The sequence below is a fragment of the Tupaia chinensis genome, unplaced genomic scaffold, assembly GCF_000334495.1.
Source record: "Tupaia chinensis unplaced genomic scaffold, TupChi_1.0 Scaffold142716_1, whole genome shotgun sequence".
NCBI classification, from domain to species: domain Eukaryota; kingdom Metazoa; phylum Chordata; class Mammalia; order Scandentia; family Tupaiidae; genus Tupaia; species Tupaia belangeri.
Window position 1 is genome coordinate 8,013,178 of NW_006202562.1, and position 7,590 is coordinate 8,020,767.

At 41.5% G+C, this 7,590-nt stretch overlaps 1 protein-coding gene and 1 pseudogene across 1 annotated transcript in view; one reads left to right on the forward strand and one right to left on the reverse strand.

Moving 5' to 3' along the window:
* Window positions 1-2,369, reverse strand: part of LOC114005138 (beta-defensin 108B-like) — a 3,319-nt pseudogene extending 950 nt beyond the window's left edge.
* Window positions 1-7,590, forward strand: part of DZANK1 (double zinc ribbon and ankyrin repeat domains 1) — a 191,113-nt gene that overhangs the window by 133,289 nt on the left and 50,234 nt on the right. The gene's annotated exons all lie outside the window — the stretch shown is intronic.

Genomic DNA, 7,590 nt, shown 5'->3' on the forward strand with positions numbered 1-7,590 from the left:
AGTTAGCGTAATGGCTATGTCGCTGGACTCCCATGTAGTCGACCGCAGTTTGCGTCCTGGACCCGGTGGCTTGAAACTCACACCGGGCGCGTGTGCGTGTGTGCCCAAGATCCCGAGAGGAGAATGGAGGAGAAGGGATTGCGGCATGACCATCCCCCCTGGGAGGTGATTTCTTGCTTTCTGTCTCTATGTCTCTCTCTGTCTGTCTGGTGAGCGCACGCGCCCTATAGCAAAAAACCTCTCAAAAAGAAAAAAAAGACTTAATGCCTTAGACCTTCAAACTTTGTGTTACTTTGGCTTTTGTCTTTCTTTTGGCCATGTGTTATTTCCGCTCATATCTCTCTCTCATAAAAGCTCTCTTTATCCTATGCTAATGTTCTATTTTAGGGGTGTATTGTTTTTTTCCTTAGATTATACAGCAATCAAAGTGACCTGCCTGTAACAACTTCTCTTTGTTTTCCATTTTATTTTATAATTTCTTCTTTATATTTAATTGTATATCTTTGTGGAGTATAATATGGATTTTCAAAGCATGCATGCAGTATGCAATAATCAAACCAAGGATAATAACATACATTGCTTTCAACAAAAGAACACCACATTATGATGTGTACCTTTAGTTTTTGCTCTACTAGTTTTTCTTTCTTCGTTTTTTGGAAGTTCTTCAAAAATTTACCAGTATAGGGGCTAGTCAGGTAGCATGGTGGTCAGGGCAGCTGGATTCCACATGGCTGGCTCTGCAGTGTGAGTCCCAGACCTAGCATCCTGGAGTATACACCAAGCACATGCATACATGCCCAACATTCGAGAGGCAAATGCAAGAGAAAGGACTACAGCATGACTTGTTGAGAGTCTAGGGCCATCATATGTCTTTGTTCTTTGTATGCCTGCTACCTGGTAAAAACCTCACATACAGTGGTTGCTTAACAAATGTCTGATAAACTGAACTCACTTTCCATTCTCTCCTTACTTCAGTCTCTCCCTTTGACTGTCCAATTAGTTTTCCTAAAGAAAAACTCGAATTTCCTCATAAGCTGCTCCTCAGCTACCCATCAATAGTAATCAGTCTTTTTATCCCAGATTTATACAGGAAAGCATTAATTCACCAAAAATAGGCATATGTCTCACTATATTTCCTGTTATAAAATTAGAGATGTGTCTTTTTACAAACAACATAAAGCATAGTAATTGATAGTTCCTGAAAAATATGAAAGGCTTGTCCACATTCTCACTTATGATTACCTTCCCAATCCTCAAAGTCCTGAATTACCAAGGAAAGATAAAAACATACTCCACTTCATATAAAGCAATAAGTTTCTTACTATTTCTTGGACATACATACTTAGGAGTTCTAGGCAATTTCATAATCTATTTTGGGTGTCTGGTCACTTTTTTCGTAAATGCAAGGGATCCTACGCACACTTCTTCAATGCATGTCTGTGCAAGGTGCCTTATGTTAATGACTCATGTTTGTAGGGTCAACTATGATCCCTATGTTTACTTTAGCAGAGTAGATGTTGGAAAGAAAGAGGGAAACTCAGGGGTTGGCTGAAGATGTAAGGGAGAGAATCAAGCCCAGGGAACAAACAGAATGGAGGGGCAACAGGTTGGAGATTACTTAGACTGTAGAAATCATTAAAGGAGACTCCCTCTAACTAATCCCTTTTTTTCTGGGCCTGCTATGATGTTGGCATAGCTCTTATGGCAGTGATTTAAGATAACTAACTTCTGTTGAAAGTAAGTAGACAAGTTTTAAAGACCAAAATTTAGTAGAATAATTCCCATTTTAAAAATTATCTAGATCTAGGGACCAGCAGTTAGTGTAATGGCTACATCGCTGGACTCCCATGTAGTCGACCACGGTTCGAGTCCCAGACCCAGTGGATCCCTAGAAGAGAATGGAGGAGAAGGGATTGTGGTGTGGCCATCCCCCCTGGGGGGGTGATTTCACGCTTTTTGTCTCTCTGTCTTTCTGGCAAGCGCACGTACCATATAAAAAAAACCTCTCTAAAAAAATGATCTAAATCTAGAAATGGCTAGTAAACTTGCCTGATTAAATTCACACTTAGTGATGAAGTAAAGGGTTCACGCACTTGAAACACCCTTGACTTCATTGACTCTAACTGCGAGTTGCTATGGAGAACTAATGAGGCAGGTGGTTGCAGATCTTAGTCAATGGATCTTCCAGATTTCTTATGAGACCTCCAAGTTGGGGCATTAGTGATGGTGCGTTAGCTTTTAGTATCGGATTCCCCCTAAGATGTCAGGCACTCTACTCTTACCAAGGCTTCTGAGAAGTTTATTTTGTTACCTGGTAAGATATGGCTCATAAAGAAAAGAATGATAACGATGAAGACAGCAATTCTCATAGCTGGAAAAAGAGGACAGCTTGGCATCATTTCCAGGAGGAAGGGAAAACTTCCGTCTGTGGCTCTCTAGCACTGGTGGAATGTCTTTGTCTGGAGATTAAGTGTCCTTCTGTACCTCCTTAGGGACAGCCATGAATGGAGGTGAGAGTACTTGTTTGGTTGGACACAAAGCTCATTAGGAGGTTGTGGGTGCACAGTTTTGATCAGAAACCCTTGTTAAATAGGAACATATGCTCCAAACATTTTGGCATCAGATTAAAGTTTATGAACAAAGCATCATCTATAGTAAGTTACAATGAGCTAGGCTATACTGCGAAACCAGCTGGTTTAGTGACGAGACATTTTATTAGCGAATACTTCCCAGATGTTATCAATCCTACTAATAATGAATCACTCCACTCACTCCTGGTCAGAATTCCCACAGTTCTTTGCTTGTGGTATAGTGTTCACTGCACTATATGCACTTGCCAGAGAGAGAGAGAGAGAGACAGAGAGCACATTCCTAATGGGGTGTGGTCACACAGCAATTCCTTTCTCCATCTCTTCATCCTGTCCAGATCTTGACCATACATATTCATGTGCCTGAGGAGGTTTTCAAGTCATAGGGGTCAGGATTCAAACCCTGGTTTGCCATGTGGTGTCTGGCTCTCTGTGCACAGCGCTTAATTGCTGCACTATGGGACTGACCCTATCCCTCTTAAAAAAAAAAAAACTTATTGAGGTGGTATTGACATTAAAGTCGCTTTATAGGAAGCAGGACAGTAGTGCAGCAGTGCAATGTGACACTTTCATGTGGAGCTGACACACAAGAAGTTCTGGGTTTGTGCCTGGAGACCTCCCTGAGTATGCTGGATCTGGGGTGGGCTGAAGCTGAGGGTGAACTGTGGCATCAAGACTGGGGGGGGATTCCATCCCTGTCTCTCTCTCTCTCTCCATCTCTGTTGTTCATGGAAGAAGTGAATTTTCAAAATAGAAAGAGGCTGTACGTGTTTAATGTGTACGTCTTGGTGACTTTGGAAATGTCTGTGAAACCATCACCACCATCAAGACTGTAAACATCCTTTCCAAATTACCTCTTGCCTTCCTTATTAGTATTATTTATCTTTTGTGGTAAGAATACTTAAAATAAGATCTACCCTTTTAGCAAATTTTAAGTAAACAATACATATACTGCAGAATCAGAGAGAGAGAGAGAGATTGAGAGAGAGAAGCACCTCTCAGGTGTGGTCACACTGAAATCCTTTTTTGCTGTTCCTTTTCTCCATTCCCTCAGGATTTGGGACATACACGCACATGCAGTTGGCATGCTTTTCTTCCTTTCTTCCTTTTGTAGAATTATTTATTTAATTCTATTTATTATTATTATTTTTTAAAAATTTCCTGTAGGGCACATACACTCACCAGAGAGAGTCAGAGAGAAAGAGAGAGAGAGAGTAATCCACCAAAGTCTGGGACTCGAACTGCAGTTAACCATGTGGTAGTCCAGAACCCTAATGACCACACCACCTGCTGGCCCACTGGCATGCTTTTCAAGTTACCAGAGCTGGGATTTGAAATGTGGTCGGCTGTGTGGGACCCTTTCCTAAACTTAACCACTGCACTCTGGGGCCAGTCGTTAGTTCAGCTAGTTCATTAAGTGGATATAGAAATGTGTATGGGGAACCAGCAGTTAGCATAATGGCTATGTCGCTGGACTCCCACGTAGTTGACCACGGTTTGAGTCCTGGACCGGGTGGCTTAAAACTTACGCCGGGCGTGCCCAAGATCTCGAGAGGAGAATGGAGGAGGGGAGATTGCGGCATGGCCATCCCCCCTGGGGGGTGATTTCTCGCTTTCTGTCTCTCTGTCTCTCTCGGTCTGTCTGGAGAGCGCACACGCCCTATAGCGAAAATCTCTCCAAAAAAAAGAAAGAAAGAAAGGAATGTGTATGAATCCTGCCCAGAGTCATTACATGTAAGTTTACCTGTAATAAATACGTGAATGTTCTTTTCCCTAAAACCAAAGACAATGTCAGAAAGACATATGAATTGTGATTAATGTATATAAAGAATAATGGCAACAGCTGAGAAATTTTGCCCCACACTCTTGCCTATATTTTACAAAGTATCATTCATTTAACAAAATTTTCATTTTTGAGTTTTTTTTTTTTTTTTTTTTTTGCTATAGGATGTGTGTACTCCCTAAAGAGATGGAGAGAGAGACAAAGAGAAAGTGAGAAATCACCCCCACGGCCCATGGCCATGCCACAATCCCTTCTCCTCCACTCTCCTCTCAGGATTTTGGGCACACATGCACTAGGCCTGAATTGTAAGCCATCAAATCTGGGACTCAAACCACAGTCAGCCAAGTGAGAGTCCAGCGACATTACTATTGCTGGTCCCTTCATATGGTATTTCCAAGGACACTTGGTCACTGACCATACGACACTTTGTAGGAAACCCAAGGCCCTTTTCCTTACCTGGACTCTAGCCTTGGAGAAATCTTGCTCCTTCCCTCCTCAGCTCTTCTCCTTTCTCCAACTAGAAAACAACATTTTAATTAGAACGGCGATACCCTGTTTTGTAGAGGATTTTGAGTTTTGTGTTAATTAGTGTGAATTGTCATCAAGTCCAGGAAAGTCTACTGAGGAAAGATAAGGAAAACATTGAACATCAGCCTTGGCAATACAACTGTAAATTGAGGAAATATTTAAGGCCCTCCCTCAGACTAGGAAAGAATCTAGACCACGGCACCAAAACAGTGAGGACCTCTAAATGCCGATGTGGTCATGCCTCCCATAATCACGAGATTAATTATTCTTAGAAATGCACCAGTAGGCAATTGTGTCACTGTGTAGACATCACAGAGTATTTCACACAGACCTAGATAGTATGGCCTACACACCGAGGCTCCTGCATTATAGACACTCCAACAGGACCCGCGATGTATGTGCTACTGTCCAAATGTCTCTGTGTGGTGCATGACTGTATTAATGAGGACTGGAAAGAAATCTAGTTGCTCCATCCAACATTTTACTAAAGGAGTGGCTGAAATCCTTGCAACCATCTTTTGTTTTATTTTTGCATTCATGATAGAGCAAGCACACATGCATGAGAGAGACAGAGAGAGAGAGAAAGAGAGAAAGGCACCATTCACAGGGCTCAGTCATGCCTGATCTCCTTTCCCAGGCCTCCTGCCTGTCAGGATGCTGGGCACACACATGCACTGGAAAGTTTTGCTATTTTCAGTGTTTGCTATAGGGCATATGTGCTTGCCAGACACACACACACACACACACACACACACGGCATTAGAGAGAGATGAGGAAGAGAGAGAGAGTGAAAGTGAAAAATCACTCAACAGTTATGTCAATAAAAACAACTAATACCTGTATCTATTCACCTGTACTTTTCCTCCCTTTTAATTTAAAACTAAATTCTGGAAAAGTGATGTTATTGAGTGGGTTCTCAATCCTCAACACCACTAATGGGTGAGGCACTGTTCCAGTGCTAGAGAAATGCAGTTGACATCATCAAACCATCTTTACGTTCTTGGCTCTTACATTCCAGCAACTGAAAGACAGGAAAGCAAAGACCAAGTATAAAGATAAATTTCAATATGAAAAAAGTATGAACCCAGAATAAATGTCTGTCAAGTTAAATAAAGGCAAAATTCTATCATCTCAGATTGAATTAAAATCAAAACTCAGTCTTGCATGATTTCCTGCATACTATCTATCCAAAGCAGTTCAAGAAATGGTAAAAGTATAATTAAATTAAAGTGAGTCTAGAATTTTATATATGAAAGCACCACATCTGAAACAGAAGGTCTGTTTCTAAGGTACATAATAGACTCTGCATATAAGTAGTTTGTGTGTTAGGATGGAGGAAAACATCACAGTTTTTAAAAAGGAATATGTGGGACCAGTAGATGGCGTAATGGCTATGTTGCTGGACTCCCATGTAGTCGACTGCAGTTCGAGTCCAGACCCAGTGGCTTAAACTCACGCCAGGCGTGTGTGCGTGCGTGCCCAAGATCCCAAGAGAATGGAAGAGAAGGGATTAATGTGTGGCCATCCCCCCTGGGGGGTGATTTCTCACTTTCTGTCTCTCTGTCTCTCTCTTTCTGGTGAGCACACACGTCCTATACCAAAAACCTCTCAAAAAAGGGGGGGAGGTATGCAACTCTCCTATACAATGAAATAGAACTAGAAAATAATGATGACCATATTCACAATCTGCTAACTGAAAATTAAGGAAATTCTCATTAAAATAATCTTACATTATTTTAAAAAGTACATTATAAAAAATAATACTTGAATACATAATGTTAAAGTATCAATGGAAGAAAGCCCAAACATACAGGATTTTATATTTGCCTTAATTATATTAATATTATTATTTTTTAAGAGCGAGAGACATTTTTGCTTACTGAAGAGACAGAGATGGGAAGACAGAAAGTGAGAAATCCCCTCCCGGGGGGATGGCTGTGCTGCAATCCCTTGTTCTCCGTTCTCCTCTAAGGATTCTGGGCTTGCAGACATGTGTGCCCAGCATGAGTTTTAAGCCACTGGGTCTTGGACTTGAACTGCCATTGACTACATGGGAGTCCAACAACGTAACCATTATGCCATCTACTGGTCCCACTTACATTAATTTTTGAAAGATTCAAATAAATGTTATAGGGTTGGTCCCCTAACCTAGTGGTTAAGGGAGCTGCATCCCACAGGGTGCATGGCTGTGGTTTGAATCCGGCTCCGAAGGCCTGAAACACACCAGGTATAGGTGCATGTGCCTAATATCCTGACAGGATGGAGAAATGGAGAAGGGATTGTGGAGTGACCACCCTCCCTTAGCGAGGGGTGCTTTTTTTCTCTCTCTCCTCTTTCTCTGGCAAGTGTGTGTACCCTCTGGCAAATAATTAAATAAGTCACCTTTCTCCAGAAGTTAAAGAAATTAAAATTTTAAAAGCACTTGATGAAGACTGGAGGGTATAATAACAGAGGGAGCAACTGTGGAGGCTAGAGACTGTAGGTAGTGGTGAGAGGACAGGAGGGGATGGGGGACTAAAAAAGACGAGAAGTATTTAACACACACAAAAATGAAAAGGTATCTGTTGATGATCATGGATATGGTAATATCTTTGACTTGACTGATATGCACTGTATTCATGTTGGAAAAACCAATTATGTTTTTTTTTTTTTTTTGAGAGGTTTTTTCTATAGGGCACGTGCGCCCGCCCG